An 18,482-nucleotide genomic window follows, 5' to 3' on the forward strand; every position below is an offset into this window, starting at 1 on the left:
CACATAATTCAATTAATATCTAAAAAATGTGATTCCTAATACCGGTATACTACATACATACAAAACAACATATAACATACATTTGGGGGTCTTTCCACCTTAAAGGATAGTTAAATCCTTTACAGTGCAGTTTAATATGTCCCAAATGTTTCCTGTAGTGTCCTTCTTGAGAATTTTTCCTACCAACTGAAACTCATGAAAATCATGTTTACTTCAAGAGCATTCCTAGATCATGCAGTGGAAGTCACTTCTAGAAGTTGGGAAGATGTCCGCCGGCAGACGTGGTGTGGTGCTCTAGTATCAACTAGTTTCGCCTAGCCTGCGAGACAGGCGAAACTAGTTGATACTAGAGCACCACACCACGTCTGCCGGCAGACATCTTATGCTTTTTTCTTCTCTGATACCCACGGATTACAAGTAAGTTGTGGTGATTCCCAACTTCTAGAAGTGACTTCCACTGCATGATCTAGGAATGCTCTTGAAGTAAACATGATTTTCATGAGTTTCAGTTGGTAGGAAAAATTCTCAAGAAGGACACTACAGGAAACATTTGGGACATATTAAACTGCACGTGCAAAGGATTTAACTATCCTTTAAGGTGGAAAGACCCCCAAATGTGTGTTATATGTTGTTTTGTATGTATGTAGTATACCGGTATTAGGAATCACATTTTTTTAGATATTAATTGAATTATGTGTAAATTGTGTTTAGATATTTTTAAATAAAAATATTTTCCATTAAAATGTATGCTTAATAATATAATAGAATTAGCAATATCTGATATTTTAGCACTTGGAGGGCTTTTTTCGGTTTCTTGATGTCTATAATGTCATGGCTAGCAAATTCTATCCTGAGGGCAACACATACCACTGTCCCCTGGCAATGACCCTCTTGCCCAGCTCGCATCTGTGCATAACTTAAGCACAGTATGGAGTGGAAATGGGAATCACCCCCTGTGTGTGTTTTTCTTTTGACCCTTTTTAGCCATTTTTTTTTCCACTAAATTGATGTGGTAAAACTACTCCAAGCCCTTTTCCATACTTGTAACAGGAAACGCAATCTGCTTGAAATATACTAAGGGGAATTAAATACCAGGGGGAGCCCTGCCATAACATTGCTATCTGGAGATGATGGTAAGCAGGGTTCACCGACTTCTTCTCTGCTCTGAAAGGCAGAGCAGGGCTGGAAGCCGGCCCCTGTGATTAGCTTTGTGGTGTAAATAGTAAAAAAAAAAATACCTGCACCCAGGGGACCAGTGATCGCTGAGTGTCACAGACCCCGGCCGCCCCACTCTCCGGATACACCAATCCGAGAGTTGCTCCAGTGCTGTGCGAATCAACGCTGCCGCCAGCAAAGACTTTTCAACATATTACAGACGTTGCAGGTGTTGAGACCTATTCCCACCTTGTGGTAAGATGCCTGTGCAAAGACAGGGTTACATCCTATCACATTAATCAGGGTGGCACGGGACATATTGTTGCATACAGCCTTCAACCCAACTACTGATACAGGTGGAACATAATCTGCTAACTGCACCCCACACCACTCTATTATCGGGGCATGCACTTTCTGACAGAATAGATTCGGCCCTGTGTAACGACAAAGGGTTATTTTCCAGAACACACAGGTTTACATCACCCTTAAAATCACATACATTTGTACCCAGATGCCAATCAGCAGGTGTCACCTGAGGAAAAGAAGGGTTAGTTCCTGCAGCAACACATTTTATATCACTGGTACTATCACAAGTCTCTGTCACAGTAGAAGATGCAAAATGTTCACGGGGCACTACATTTTTACCCAGAGTCACTTCTGTGCAAGATCCAGCAGTATCACATAGGTCCAGAGTAGTGATGAGCGGGTTCGGTTCCTCGAAATCCGAACCCCCCCCGAACTTCACCCATTTTACATGGGTCCGAGGCAGACTCGGATCTTCCCGCCTTGCTCGGTTAACCCGAACGTCATCATCACGCTGTCGGATTCTCGCGATTCGTATTCGTTCGGGGGGGGGTTCAGAGACAGAAGCTGGCTAAACCTGTGTGCTAACAGCTAAGTATGTCTCCTGTGCTGGGGCAGCCATGTTGGAGACCAGAATATTACCAATGAAGTTCCCAATCTGTGTCCAGCCAATCCTGCGTGTTCTCCCCTTACAAAAGGGGGCTGGCTCAGAGGGAGAGTGCCAGTGCTTCAAGTTACCTCCTTGTGAAAAGTTCTCCAGCTCTGTGCTCCCAGGTTACTTCTGGTTCCCTGGTCCTGGTTGCTCTCATCCATCGGTTACCTAAACGCTGCTGCAGTCCTGCTGTCTAAGTCCATTGCCACTCATGGAAGCGCTCACGGGGTCCCAGGTCGTAGAGGAGCTCCAGGTGCTAACGGCGGTTCCCGCAAACGTCTTCATTTCTCTAACGTCCTAGTGGATGCTGGGGACTCCGTCAGGACCATGGGGGATAGCGGGCTCCGCAGGAGACAGGGCACATCTAAAAAGCCTTTTAGGTCACATGGTGTGTACTGGCTCCTCCCCCTATGACCCTCCTCCAAGCTTCAGTTAGGTTTCTGTGCCCGTCCGAGTAGGGTGCAACCTGGATGGCTCTCTTATAGAGCTGTTTAGAAAAGTCTTTTTTAGGTTTAAACTAATCAGTGATTCCTGCTGGCGACAGGATCACTGCAACGTGGGACTTAGGGGAGAGACTTGCAACTCACCTGCGTGCAGGAGGATTGAAGTCTTAGGCTACTGGACACTGAGCTCCAGAGGGAGTCGGAACACAGGTCAGCCTGGGGTTCGTCCCGGAGCCGCGCCGCCGATCCCCCTTACAGACGCTGAAGACGGCGGAGACGGAGGTCCGGTGACAGGCGGCAGAAGGCTTCTCAGTCTTCATAGAGGTAGCGCACAGCACTGCAGCTGTGCGCCATTGTTGTCTCACAGGCTCACTGACACGGTCACGGAGGGTGCAGGGCGCTGCTGGGGGCGCCCTGGGCAGCAATATAAATACCGAATTTGGCAAAAGAAATACACCACATATAGCCATTAAGGCTATATGTATGTATTTTAACCCAGGCCAGTATTAAACAAACCGGGAGGAAAAGCCCGCCGAGAAAGGGGCGGAGCTTATTCTCCTCAGCACACAGGCGCCATTTTCCTGCCCAGCTCCGCTGGTGAGGAAGGCTCCCACTCTCCCCTGCACTGCACTACAGAAACAGGGTTAAAGAGAAGGGGGGCATAAATTGGCGATATATATATATATATATATTAAGAGCGCATATATAGAAACAACACCTTCTAGGGTTGTTATATACATTATAGCGCTTTTGGTGTGTGCTGGCAAACTCTCCCTCTGTCTCCCCAAAGGGCTAGTGGGTCCTGTCCTCTATCAGAGCATTCCCTGTGTGTGTGCTGTAGGTCGGTACGTGTGTGTCGACATGTATGAGGAAAATGTTGGTGAGGAGACGGAGCAAATTGCCTGTAATGGTGATGTCACTCTCTAGGGAGTCGACACCGGAATGGATGGCTTACTTATGGAATTACGTCATAATGTCAACACGCTGCAAGCCGGTTGACGACATGAGACAGCCGGCGGACAAATTAGTATCGGTCCAGGCGTCTCAGACACCGTCAGGGGCTTGTAAAAAACGCCCAATTACCTCAGTCGGTCGACAGACACTGACACGGACACTGACCCCAGTGTCGACGGTGAAGAAACAAACGTATTTTTCCTTTAGGGCCACAAGTTACATGTTAAGGGCAATGAAGGAGGTGTTACATATTTCTGATACCACAAGTACCACAAATAAGGGTATTTTGTAGGGTGGGAATAAACTACTTGTAGTTTTGCCTGAATCAGATAAATTAAATGAAGTGTGTGATGATACGTGGGGTTCCTCCGATAGAAAGTTATGGGCGGTATACCCTTTCCCGCCAAAAGTAAGGGCGAGTGGGAAAACACACCTTAGGGTGGATAAGGCGCTCACACGCTTATAAAAACATGGCGTTACCGTCTCCAGATACGGCCGCCCTCAAGGAGCCAGCTGATAGGAAGCTGGAAAAATATCATAACAGTATATACACACATACTGGTGTTATACTACGACCAGCAATCGCCTCAGCCTGGATGTGCAGCGCTGAGGGGGCTTGGTCGGATTTCCTGACTGAAAATTTTGATACCCTTGACAGGGACAAGATTTTATTGACTATAGAGCATTTTAAGGATGCATTTCTATATATGCGTGATGCGCAGAGGCATATTTGCATTCTGGCATCAAGAGTAATTGTGATGTACATATCTGCCAGACAAAGACACGATAGTGGTCAGGTGAGGCAGATTCCAGACGGCATATGGAAGTATTGCCGTATAAAGGGGCGGTCCATTGGACCTGGTGGCCATGGCAACAGCTGAAAAATCCACCTTTTGTTACCCCGAGTCACATATCGGCAGAAAAGGACACAGTCTTTTCAGTCTCAGTCCTTTCGTCCCCATACGGGCAGGCGGGCAAAGGCCAGTCATATCTGCCCAGGGGTAGAGGAAAGGGAAGAAGACTGCAGCAAGCAGCCCATTCCCGGGAACAGAAGCCCTTCACAGCTTCTGCCAAGTCCGCAGCATAACGCTGGGGCCGTACAAGCGGACTCAGGTGCGGTAGGGGGTCATCTCAAGAGTTTCAGAATCACTCGCAAGGGAACTCCGGGATCCTACATGTAGTATCCCAGGTGTACATTGGAAATTCGAGACGTCTCCCCCTCACACAATTCACAGGCTGTATTCCCAGCAGGTGATAATCAAAGTACCCCTCTTACAACAAGGAAGGGGGTAGTATTCCACACTATATTGTGGTACTGAAGCCAACCGGCTCGGTGAGATCTGAAATATTTGAACACTTACATACAAGCGTTCAAATCAAGATGGAGTCACTCGGAGCAGTGATAGCGAACCAGGAAGAAGGGGACGATATGGTGTCATTGGATATCAGGGACGCTTACATACAGGTCCAAATTTGCCCTTCTCACCAAGGGTACTTCAGGTTCCTGGTACAGAACTGTCACTATCAGTTCAGACGCTGCCGTTTGGATTGTCCACGGCGCCCCGGGCCTTTACCAAGGTAATGGCCGGAATGATGATTTTTCTTAAAAGAAACATGGACGCTTTCCTGATAAGGGCAAGGTCCAGAGAACAGTTGGAGGTCGGAGTAGCACTATCTTAAGTAGTTCTACGACAGCACGAATGGATTCTAAATATTCCAAAATCGCAGCTTTTTCCGACGACACGTCTACTGTTCCTAGGGATGATTCTGGACACAGTCCAGAAAAACGTGTTTCTCCCAGTGGAGAAAGCCAGGGAGTTATCCGAGCTAATCGGGATCCTCCTAAAACCAGGAAAACTGTCAGTGCATCATTGCACAAGAGTCCTGGTAAAAATGGTGGCTTATTACGAAGCAATTCCATTCGGCAGATTTCCCGCAAGAACACTTCAGTGGGATCTGCTGGACAAATGGTCCGGATCGCATCCTCAGATGCATCAGCGGATAACCCTATATCCAAGGACAAGGGTGTCTCTCCTGTGGTGATTACAGAGTGCTCATCGTCTAGAGGGCCGCAGATTCGGCATTCAGGATTGGATGCCGGTGACCACGGAGGCCAGCCTGAGAGGCTGGGGAACAGTCACACAGGGAAAAAATTTCCAAGGAAGTGTGATTAAGTCTGGAGAATTCTCTCCACATAGATGGAGCTAAGAGCAAAATTATAATGCTCTAAACTTAGCAAGACCTCTGCTTCAAGGTCAGCCGGTATTGATCCAGTGGGATAACATCACGGCAGTCGCCCACGTAAACAGAAAGGGCGGCACAAGAAGCAGGAGGGCAGTGACAAAACTGCAAGGATTTTTCGCTAGGCGGAAAATCATGTGATAGCACTGTCAGCAGTGTTCTTTCCGGGAGTGGACGACTGGGAAGCAGACTTCCTCAGCAGGCATTACCTCCACCCGGCAGAGTGGAAACTTCATAGGGAAGTTTTTCAGCATGATTGTGGACCGTTGGCAAAGACCAAAGGTGGACATGATGGCGTCCCGCCCGAACAAAAAACGGGACAGGTATTCCGCCAGGTCTTGAGACCTTCAGGCGATAGCTGTGGATGTTCTGGTAACACCGTGGGTGTAACAGTCAGTGTATGTGTTCCCTCCTCTGTTTCTCATAACCAAGGTATTGAGAATTATAAGACATAGAGGAGTATGAACTATACTAGTGGCTCCGGATTGGCCAAGAGGGACTTGGTACCCGGAACTTCAAGAGATGCTCACAGAGGACTAAGGGCCTGGGGAGCTAAGAAGGAACTTGCTTCAGCAAGTACCATGTATATTCCAAGACTTACCGCGGCTGCGTGTGACGGCATGGCGGTTGAATGCCGGATCCTGAAGGGAAAAGGCATTCCATAAGAGGTCATACCTACCCTGGTCAAAGCCAGGAAGGAGGTGACCGCACAACGTCATCACCACATGTGGTGAAAATATGTTGCGTGGGTGAGGCCAGGAAGGCTCCACGAAGGAAATTCAACTAGGTCGATTTCTACACTTCCTGAAAACAGGAGTGTTTTGAGCCTCAAATTGGGGTTCATTAAGATTTAAATTTCGGCCCTGTAGATTTTCTTCTAGAAATAAATTAACTTCAGTTCCTGAAGTCCAGATTGTAAAGGGTGTATTGCATATACAGCTCTTTTGTGCCTCTAGGGGCACCGTGAGATCTCAACATAGTGTTGGGATTCCTTATATTCATATTGGTTTGAACCGCTCAAATCTGTGGATTTGAAATATCTCACATGGAAAGTGACCATGCTGTTGACCAATATCTCACATGGAAAGTGACCATGTTGTTAGCCCTGGCCTCGGCCAGGCGATTGTCAGAATGGGCGGCTTTGTCTTACAAAAGCCCATATTAAAAATTTTTCCATTTGAACAGGGCAGAACTGGGTCTCGTCTCCAGTTTCTTCCTAAAGGGGTGTCAGCGTTTTCACCTGAAACAACCTATTGTGGTGCCTGCGGCTACTAGGGACTTGGAGGACTCCAAATTTACTAGACGTTGTCAGGGCCCTAAAAATATATATATATATATATATATAGTTAGGACGGCTGGTGTCAGAAAGTCTGACTTGCTGTTTATATTGTATGCACCCAACAAGCTGGGTGCTCCTGCTTCTAAGCAGTCTATTGCACGCTAGATTTGTAGTACAATTCAGCTTGCACATTCTGTGGCAGGCCTGCCACAGCCGAAATATGTAGATGCCCATTCCACAAGGAAGGTGGCCTCATCCTGGGCGGCTGCCCGAGGAGTCTCGGCATTATAACTTTGCCGAGCAGCTACGTGGTCAGGGGAGAACACGTTTGTAAAATTTTACAAATTTGATACTCTGGCTAAAGAGGACCTGGAGTTCTCTCATTCGGTGCTGCAGAGTCATCCGCACTCTCCCGCCCGTTTGGGAGCTTTGGTATAATCCCCATGGTCCTGACGGAGTCCCCAGCATCCACTAGGACGTTAGAGAAAATAAGATTTTACTTACCGATAAATCTATTTCTCGTAGTCCGTAGTGGATGCTGGGCGCCCATCCCAAGTGCGGATTGTCTGCAATGTTTGTACATAGTTATTGTTACAAAAATCGGGTTATTACTATTGTTGTGAGCCATCTTTTTAGAGGCTACTTCGTGTTTTGTTATCATACTGTTAACTGGGTTCAGATCACAAGTTGTACGGTGTGATTGGTGTGGCTGGTATGAGTCTTACCCGGGATTCAAGATCCTTCCTTATTGTGTACGCTCGTCCGGGCACAGTACCTAACTGAAGCTTGGAGGAGGGTCATAGGGGGAGGAGCCAGTACACACCATGTGACCTAAAAGGCTTTTTAGATGTGCCCTGTCTCCTGCGGAGCCCGCTATCCCCCATGGTCCTGACGGAGTCCCCAGCATCCACTACGGACTACGAGAAATAGATTTATCGGTAAGTAAAATCTTATTTTCTTCAAAGTCCAAGTTCTTCAGCCTCGTCTTTCAATCACAAACCACAGTCTTCATTTCTTCAAAGCTCAAGTTCTTGAGCCTCGTCTTTCAATCACAAACCACGTCTTCATTTCTTCAAAGTCCAAGTACTACAGCCTCGTCTTTCAATCATAAAACACAGTCTTCAGTTCTTCTTTACCGGAGTTCTTCAGCTTCACTCTTCAAGTCATTTAACCATAGACTCTAATTCTCCCAGTTTCTTTAATTTTTCCAATATTCATGTACACCCTGATTATTCATTAAAACTACAGTTATCTTCCTAGGAAGTCCTCCTTTTCTTTACCCCCTACGGCCAACGTTAACACTTAGTTTGGCTTCCACCCCATGATGAGGAAATACATTCAGCCACCTCTTTTACTCTCCTCACAGGTAGCTGTCCCTTCAGCCAAAACTCGGTTGTCGGAACCACAACTTACGCGGAGCGTGACATCTCGTGCACTAGAACACTTTCTCCCTGTCCAGCACGCAGCTCCGACAGTTTCCAGGAATGGGGAGGGGGGGGGGGTAAGATCCAAATTTGAGGCAGCCACAGTAAGGCCTCACATCGATAACAGAGTCCACATCAGAATCCAGCGTCGCACTGTCACATCCCACAGTACATAACAGTCCAGTACATAATACATCTCCTACTGCCTCAGCAGCCTAGACCGATGCTTTATTCCCACACACAGGTTTGCAGCCATCATGATGATCTGTATCTTTTCCATACTTGATAACAGTCGGCGAATATTTATGCAAGGCCATATGCATAGGCCTCACATCGATAACTGAGTCCACATCAGAAATCAGCATGACACTATCACTTCCCGCAGTACATAACAGTCCAGTACGCAGTACATCTCCTACTGTCTCAGCAGCTCAGGCCGATGCACTATTCCCACGCACAGCTTTGCCATCATCCTTCATCAGATGCTTAGACTTAGTCATCTTGGATCTAATTTTCGCAAAAATAAAATACTAGAAAAAAACAAAACAGGGATATGGGAACAGAGACTGCGTTCACAGTATATCATTTCTAACTATTGTCTTTTGTAAGCCCGAGTTCTGACTTTGGTGAAGTGGAATTACTCCCATTCACTCAAGTTCTTGTAAAAAGTTATTTGTCTATCCCACCGCTTGCCACCACTTGTCACGTACTTCGGCCACCCCACTCTCCGGACACACCAATCTGAGAGTTGTGCCAGTACCATGCGAATCAACACTGCCATCAGCAAAGACTTTTCAATGTATTACGGACATTGCAGGCATCTTTAGCTTTACCTGTAACCACAAATCTCAATATCTCATGAAAAAATAGTTAACATGGAGTTCACTTGACTTGGGTTCAAGAACACAGCAGTCAGAAATAATTATATTTTTATTATAATTAATATATCTTCAGGTTTACAAGGGTAAAAAGATTACAAAGAGTATAAGGAGTTTTAGAAAAGATATACAGGTTACTAGCAGTCTCAATAAACAAAAAGGGAATAAAGAAAATCAGAACCTAATTACTCTTACGTAGTGCATTAAGGGACTGATTCAGACCTGATTGGTGCTGTGCATTTTCGCACAGAAGTGATCAGGTCTGAACTGCGCATGCGCCGGTGACGCCCCGCGATCACCTCTGCCTGATTGACAGACAGAGGCGGTCGCTGGGCGGGCAACGCAGGCGTACCCGGATCATTGGGGGGTTGGCCGTGGCAGCTGCGTGACGTCACATGCAGCCGCTGCGACCCGGGTAGCCACGAGTAGCTCCCTGCCAGCGCGCAGGAGCTGCACTGGCTGGGAGCTACTCCTGAAGTACAACAGAATTGCCGCTGTGTGATGTTTTTGTACTTGTACGATGGGGCAGAGACTGACATGTGGGGCAGGCTAGCCCTGTGCTGGGCATCCCCCCCACATGTCTGTGTGACTGATCGTAGATGTGCTAAATTAAGCACATCTACGATCAGGTCTGAATTAGCCCCTAAGTTCTGTGTTAGAAAGCTTCAGAAGAAAATAGACATCCATCCAGGCATGGGCAGCCACTTCCATCAGAATGAACAAGGATCTATTAGGGATTAATGTAGTTATAGTCCCCCAGGCCCCTCAGCACATCAGCCCCCACCTCTTGGAAAGGTTAACCCTTACTCTGCTGGGCCCATTCATATCCAGCAGTAGAAGATCAATCTCCTTTTAATATCTATAGAAGGCCTGTGATCTGTGTGTCACATCTTCGTAAGGATGGAGTTGAAGCTCCAGGTGTATGACGCTAGTGAGGAAATAGAATTTCTGAACATTACTTTCAGGCAGGGAGCATTTGTCACACTTCCTTGGTCTGTTTACAGAGCCCCCTGTTGACATAACAAACTAATTGGGCTTATCAGAACTCAATGTCCAGAGCTTGGCAATATCTGCTTTTAATGTAGAAATGCAATCCCCTTTTACAACGTCATGTCAGGGTCCGTAGCCATATATAATTTATAGTTTTGACAATACTCAACTCTGAGGTCAGCTCACAGGTGAAATTATGATATTTCCCTGACACTGAGTCTCCTGCTCTGTCACAGACCAGGAGCCCAGCACCCAGCTGTCCGAAGGAGATAACTCACTGTTCGCTGATCACCAGGCTGGTAAGTGTAAGAGAAGGGGCAGTGGGGATGTGGGGAGAAGCAGTAGCTGGTGGTGGCGCTTGCACGGACACCTCACTGTATTTTTCGTGAAAAATACAGCGATGAGTTTGTGAAGAGGATTTGCAGGGACAGAGCTTTCTCGTAAGCTTCATACATTCATGTGTATTTCCTAAATTTGCAATGCGAATTTATGCAAAAATATCACACTGCCACAGCACCTGAAATGTGCATTTTGGTAAATAACTGTTCCTACCTCTTTATCTCATTTCAGTAATCTTGGTCTGGAAAAGGAAATCTAATTTTTTTGCACAATCCTGCAAAATGAGGAGCACCAGTGCCCCTACTGCTCTGCACGCACGCCGTCACCTTGTTCCACAAACCCATGTGTCTCAATAGAAATTTACTCGCATTGTGCAAATTGATGGGCACCGATCCTGTGGATTAAGGGCCTTATTCAGCTTCAGTTGCAAAATCGCAAATCGGGCGATTATAGGCACACACCGCATGCGCTGCAAACGCATTGTGAATGCACAAAGGCTAAATTGTGATCGCAATTTAATGAAATGTGATCGATTGACAGGTAGCGACCACTTGTGGGTTTTAACATGGCGTTTGTGGGGAGTTTTTGGAAAATCGCAGGCGGACTATGGCCGTTTTCGAAGCGTGTATCTGACGTCAGTTGCAATGGATTGCAACTAAAAACTGCATTCTCATTATTCTGAGTAGCCCTTTGTCAACCCATGTTACTCGATTTAAGCGTATGCATCGCAATTCTGTGATTGCATATGCAGTGTTGCGATTGCATAGGTGGTCGCCTTTTACCTTTCTGGGCGGCTCTTCACACGCAGAAGCATGACTGAAAAAATAGCAAGTTCTTTCTCAATAGCGATCCAAGATGATTGAGGTCTTAAGAACTGGTTTTGCCCTTCTGAAAAGTCGTAATAAATATTTGTTATACCACACTTCTCCACCAGGTGGCGGAATATATCTGTTACTGATATGGATTGTATAACATTCTGCAGCTTGCATTTTCAGGACACAGAATATATGTTTTGTTTTGCAAGTATTAGTCATACAGTGACAGTAATGTGTGTTACAAGCGAAGGATTGCCCTTTTCCAGAATGGTTTTATTGATTTTAGACGCTAGCACTTGATACATAAAGTTGTGGAATGACAACTGAAGCTGTTATTGGTGCTAGTAGTATTACTCTGCCAATACCTAATCATTTTACTGACTGACCGTCAATAAATTCAGCAGCATTAGCAAGTCTGCTAACATAACAGAGCAGAGTTATTATATTATAGGATTTAAAGCATTTGCTATTGATTTCAGCTTTTCATCTTTAATAAATTCCATCAAGCAGTTATAGTGGGGATTCCCCCATTAAAACATTTTTTTTTTTTCATTTCTGTGGTAATAAACCAGGGGCCTCATGCAGTAAATCGGGAGGTTCTTTGCTGAAAAGTAGCGGGCAATGCAGAATTGCGTATATACTAGAGATGAGCGCCGGACCATTTTTGCTGGTTTTGAATTTGTTTCTAATTCGTTTTCTGATTTTGGATTTCAGCCGTGATTGGTTTTGGTTTTGGATTTTTCCCCCCAAAAATCACATGATTTAGCCTTTCTTTGATCCTAGAGTACTATTAACCTCAATAACATTAATTTCCACTCATTTCCAGTCAATTTTGACCACCTCACAATACTGTTCATCCGCTTTAGACCAAAGGCTGCAGCGAGATGGCTGGTTACTAAGCGAAAGAGCAGCGGCACAAACACACGGCAGTTTATAGCACATCTGAAAAACATTGCCACACAGCAGTGGCAGAAATGAAAAGTGCTGCAAGATGGAATTGTCCTTGAACAAAGTTGCACTGGGTTACAGCGTACTGGGGTGCAGTGCAGAGAACAGTACAAACTATACAACAATATATTGGTGCATTCTTTTTTTAAATGGTAGCTCTGCTCACAGCTGTGTGGAGTGAGACCGCTTTTACACATGCGTACTGGAATACAGTGTACTGGGGTGCAGTGCACAGTACACACAAATACAACAATTTTTAGAGAGACAGTGGCAACACAGTCCCTTAGATGGACACAGTGACAGCAGCACAGCCCCTTGTATGGACACAGTGACAGCAGCACAGCCCCTTAGTTGGACACAGTGACAGCAGCACAGCCCCTTAGATGGACACAGTGACAGCAGCACAGCCCCTTAGATGGACACAGTGACAGCAGCACAGCCCCTTAGATGGACACAGTGACAGCAGCACAGCCCCTTAGATGTACACAGTGACAGCAGCACAGCCCCTTTAGATGAACACAGTGACAGCAGCACGGCCCCTTGTATAGACACAGTGACAGCAGGACAGCCCCATTGTATGGACACAGTGACAGCAGCACAGCCCCTTAGATGAACACAGTGACAGCAGGACAGCCCCATTGTATGGACACAGTGACAGCAGCACAGCCCCTTAGATGAACACAGTGACAGCAGCACAGCCCCTTTAGATGGACACAGTGACAGCAGCACAGCCCCTTAGATGGACACAGTGACAGCAGCACAGCCCCTTAGATGGACACAGTGACAGCAGCACAGCCCCTTAAATGGACACAGTGACAGCAGCACAGCCCCTTAGATGAACACAGTGACAGCAGCACAGCCCTTTTAGATGGACACAGTGACAGCAGCACGGCCCCTTGTATGGACACAGTGACAGCAGGACAGCCCCATTGTATGAACACAGTGACAGCAGCACAGCCCCTTAGATGGACACAGTGACAGCAGCACAGCCTCTTGGATGGACACAGTGACAGCAGCACAGCCCCTTGGATGGACACAGTGACAGCAGCACAGCCCCTTGGATGGACACAGTGACAGCAGCACAGCCCCTTAGATGAACACAGTGACAGCAGCACAGCCCCTTTAGATGGACACAGTGACAGCAGCACAGACCCTTAGATGGACACAGTGACAGCAGCACAGCCCCTTAGATGGACACAGTGACAGCAGCACAGCCCCTTAGATGGACACAGTGACAGCAGCACAGCCCCTTAGATGAACACAGTTACAGCAGCACAGCCCTTTTAGATGGACACAGTGACAGCAGCACGGCCCCTTGTATGGACACAGTGACAGCAGGACAGCCCCATTGTATGAACACAGTGACAGCAGCACAGCCCCTTAGATGGACACAGTGACAGCAGCACAGCCTCTTGGATGGACACAGTGACAGCAGCACAGCCCCTTGGATGGACACAGTGACAGCAGCACAGTCCCTTAGATGGATACAGTGACAGCACTTGTATTTCGCAAAGCCACTTGGAAGGACACTGCAGAGCACAGCACAGCATACAGCAGCGTGACTGGAGTGAAGTGGCACCGAGTCCCAGCTTATATGGAATCCAAAACCTGCGAGAATCCAACACCGGGATCATGACGTTCGGCCTCGATCTGGCAGGAACACCCGAGCCACGGCTTGGGTAGACTCGGATTCCAGGGGATCCAAACCGCTCATCTCTATTATATACGCCCGTATCAGTGGTGTATCTATAATGGGTGCAGGGTATGCGATGCACTCAGACCCCTGGGTCCATGAGGGCCCACACTGCACATCATGCACCCACGTTTACTACCCACCCATGCTCCCAGCGATTTGCGCATACACAGGAGAAAAATCACCGGGAACATGACTCAAGCGCAATGTTCCCGGAGACCTGCGCATGTGCAGTAGACCCTGTTATGTTTTTATGTTGGGGGGCAAGTTATAATTTTATTTTGGTGTCCCACCTTCCAACTGGTCTGTTGTCACAGTGATGCTCCTGGTCCTGGGTCTTCCATGTCGCAGAGACGATACCAGTGGGGGGGAGGGGAGGTTGGTGCACCATGGATGAGGAGGAGGATGGGATCACCGCCGAGGCAGAGGTGATACCTCATGGAAGGAGGAGGCTGCCACCATGGAAGAAGAGGGGAGCTGGACCACCAGGGAGGCAGAGGTGGTACCATGGATGAGGCTACCACCATGAAAGAATATGCTCTCCCGTTGCGGCATTTCTGCCAGGTTCTCTCTCTCAGTATTCCCTTCCTCTGAGCCAGTGCTGCATTCAAGATAAATCCCAACTTATGACTACAGATCAAAGTACAACCCCATACTATAAACAGCAATTATTGATCTATATAATTTAGCATATACAGAGCAGCAGCACAATCTCTGGCACAGTGACCTCTCCACGTTAGACTATTGACAGAAAAGGAGAGTGAATATCGCTGCTTTAGTAGTTCAGAACAATTCTCTATTTGTTTAAAATGCAACTGTGTAACTTTTTGTGATGAATGAATCAACTGTCTTGGAGCAGCAAGGGTTATCTCACCTCTTCAGCTGGGCAGCCTCTGGTTAACTCACCTCTTCAGCCAGGCCGGCCTCTGGTTAACTCATTTCTTCAGCCGGGCCGACCTCTGGTTAACTCACCTCTTCAGCCACCCCGGCCTCTGGTTCACTCACCTCTTCAGCTGGGCCGCCTCTGGTTAACTCACCTCTTCAGCTGGGCCAGCCTCTGGTTAACTCACATCTTTAGCCAGACTGGCCGCTGGTTAACTCACCTCTCCAGCCGGGCCAGGCTCTGGATAACTCACCTCTTCAGCCACCCCGGCCTCTGGCTAACTCACCTTTTTAGCCAGGCCAGCCTCTGGTTAACTCGCGACTTCGGCGTTGCCAGCCTCTAGTTTACTTGCCCCTTTGGCAGCCCGGCCTCTGCTGATATGTGCGCGCGTAGCTGAACTGAAAGCACAGAATCTACTCATTAGAAAAAAGTTAAATTCTATAAAAATATTTAAAAATGTTCCAATACAGCATCCCCTTCCCCCTCTAAGATGGATGAAGTATGCAATGACCACAAAAAAAATAATTAGAGATGTGCAGTTCGGTTCTCCAGAAATCTGATTCCACCTGAATTTGTGGATCCGAACCAAAGCAAAACCTTGTCTGGGTCTCTTGAAGATATCCGATCCCAACAGAGTCCCAGTTTGGATATTTCTGCAGTTTGGAATTCAGATTTTAAATTCAAATTTCATGTTTTGAATTACAAAAATTACATGATTTTAGCTTTATTTTTTTTATTTTTTTCGTTTTTAGCAATGATTATCAATTTAATTATTATTTTTTTAATCCAAACCAAAAACTGAATCCGAACCAAAACGCCTGAGGGTGGTTTTGCCAAAACTTAATGATGAATATGAACCAAAACCAAAACATACATACACCTCTAATCTTTATATAGTGGAATCTTGTATTTATTTGTTTTATATGCTTATTATGATTTTGCCAGCACTTTGTGATACTTGTTATAGGTATTTTAAAAGTTTGTATAGATCGAGTCATTCGTTGGGCACATGATCAGACCAGTAGCATTGATTGGCTACTTTGGGTTTAAAAGAAAGGGTTCTGTGCTTCAGTACTTATTGGATCCCACTCTGAGGATACAGGTTCCAGCCATGAGTGCAGTCCACCATAACGGGAGCTGCAGGGATCTTTCCTGCTGGTCTGTATGGGTGGGCTCTGCCCAAGCCTTGTTATGGTCTGTTATGGATTGTCTGGGCTCCTGTCAGGGTTATGGCTGCTAACACTCAACACTCAACAGGAAAAGTTTGAACAACCTCCTGAGTAGAAAGTGTGTTGTTACTTTAAATGTAGTGCGCTAAAGGGAACCCTGATGGCAGATGGGCAGGTAATTTAATGGTGGCAGTAAGGCCTTATGGAGCAGGTGCGAGACCACATGTTGTGAAGCTTGGAGTCTCAGGATTCTAGGCCAAAACCGTGCTGGTGGCTTAATGACCCGAATTACTGTGGTATCCTACATGCTATAATGTCCAGTATCCCTCCGCTGCAGCTTTAAATAACTGAATGGCTTAATCACCACATGCAAACAGAGGACAGGTGAATTATACATGGGGTTCATCAGTGTAGAAAATAAATAATCCAGAGTTAATGATTTCCTTTTTACACTGAAACATTCTTATTTTTATTTCAATCTGTGCTGGTATTTACTGCTTTTTTTTATTATATAACCATCTTTGAATATTTTATGGTGCTACAGTATGTAGCATTATTTTACCCCTTTTCACCTCCTCTCTTGATCTGTGCTCATGAAAGCCTGTTTGGTAAAAATTTGGTGGCACGCCATAAAACGAGACCAATCCTTAGGACACACCCATCGCCCGTCTTCCTGCTTGTAGTGTGATGCAAAACAATATATATTTCCCTTTTTACAGGTACTATATATGCAGGCGGGTAATTATTCCAATCAATTATAATTTATACTATTTAGATATATCCGCCTGTATATATAATTTCAGGTGCAATATAAGCAAAAAACAAAACAAAAACAAAACAAAAAACACTCTTACTAAAAACTGGTCACTTAAAAAGGTTTATAGACCTATAAGCCGCTCCCACATGATACTCTGAAATTGTATCAATATAAAAACTATAATCCTGTTGAGCATATATACATATATATCACTCTGAGAGCGCTTTTGTCTTTTAACCATTTATTATACAATAAAATACAATTGACTTTGCATTAATTAATCAATTACCATACATAAAATATCATAGGGCTATTTTGAAACACTATAATACCCTATATTCTAGGACTATATATAGTATCCTCTCATTTACCATTCATTGCTTTCAATTCTATGGCCAGCTGTTACTTAAATGAGAAAAGATACTTTTAAATCCTTTTTGTTTCCACTGCTGTGACTTGAGATGTTTTAAGTCCAGATTGAACAAATGGAAAGTCTCTCCAGTAGATTATTTATATGAATGAGTATATTTATACCATATATTCCGAAATCTGTAGATGTTCCTGGATTCTGTTTTTATAAATATATGCAGACTATTGTGGAAACTAGGGTTATTGTCCTTGTTAAGCACAGTTGTTAGGACAGCTGTCCAATTATAGGTGTTTTATAAATAGTAGATTCTCACCTCACCACAGTCACACACTTGGATGTATGTATCCGGAAAAAAGCAGGGAAAGTATACAGTGTTTCCACTGTTTCCGTTGTGTCCTTATAACGGTTTCCTCAGAAGGTATGATACCTTCTGAGGAAACCGTTATAAGGACACAACGGAGAAACGCGTTAAGGACAATCCACTATTTGGGCCTTTGAAACACCTGCACACCTGGGACAGTGTCTTCACCTCTGAGCCGCAGTGGAAACACTGAATACTTTCCCAGTAAGAGAAAGAGCTGAGCGGCACATAACGAGGAGAGGCTTGGCGGCGTGTAGCTGCAGCCGGACACCGCCGCGCATACCTAATACACCGCTGACCCCGGCTGGGGAATGAAAAGGTGACTGGTTCCGGAAAATAAGCGACTCCAGCAAAAGGTATATCCAGCGGCGTGCGACCGCAGCTGGGCACTGCTTTTTTCCAGATACATACATCCAAGTGTGTGACTGTGGTGAGGTGAGAATCTACTATTTATAAAACACCTATAATTGGACAGCTGTCCTAACAACTGTGCTTAACAAGGACAATAACCCTAGTTTCCACAATTTGATGAAGTGAAATACACCATTGTTCCATAGTCTGCATATATTTAAAAAAACAGAATCCAGGAACATCTACAGATTTCGGAATATATGGTATAAATATACTCATTCATATAAATAATCTACTGGAGAGACTTTCCATTTGTTCAATCTGGACTTATAACATCTCAAGTCACAGCAGTGGAAACAAAAAGGATTTAAAAGTATCTTTTCTCATTTAAGTAACAGCTGGCCATAGAATTGAAAGCAATGAATGGTAAATGAGAGGATACTATATATAGTCCTAGAATATAGGGTATTATAGTGT

The sequence above is a fragment of the Pseudophryne corroboree genome, chromosome 4, assembly GCF_028390025.1.
Source record: "Pseudophryne corroboree isolate aPseCor3 chromosome 4, aPseCor3.hap2, whole genome shotgun sequence".
NCBI lineage: Eukaryota > Metazoa > Chordata > Amphibia > Anura > Myobatrachidae > Pseudophryne > Pseudophryne corroboree.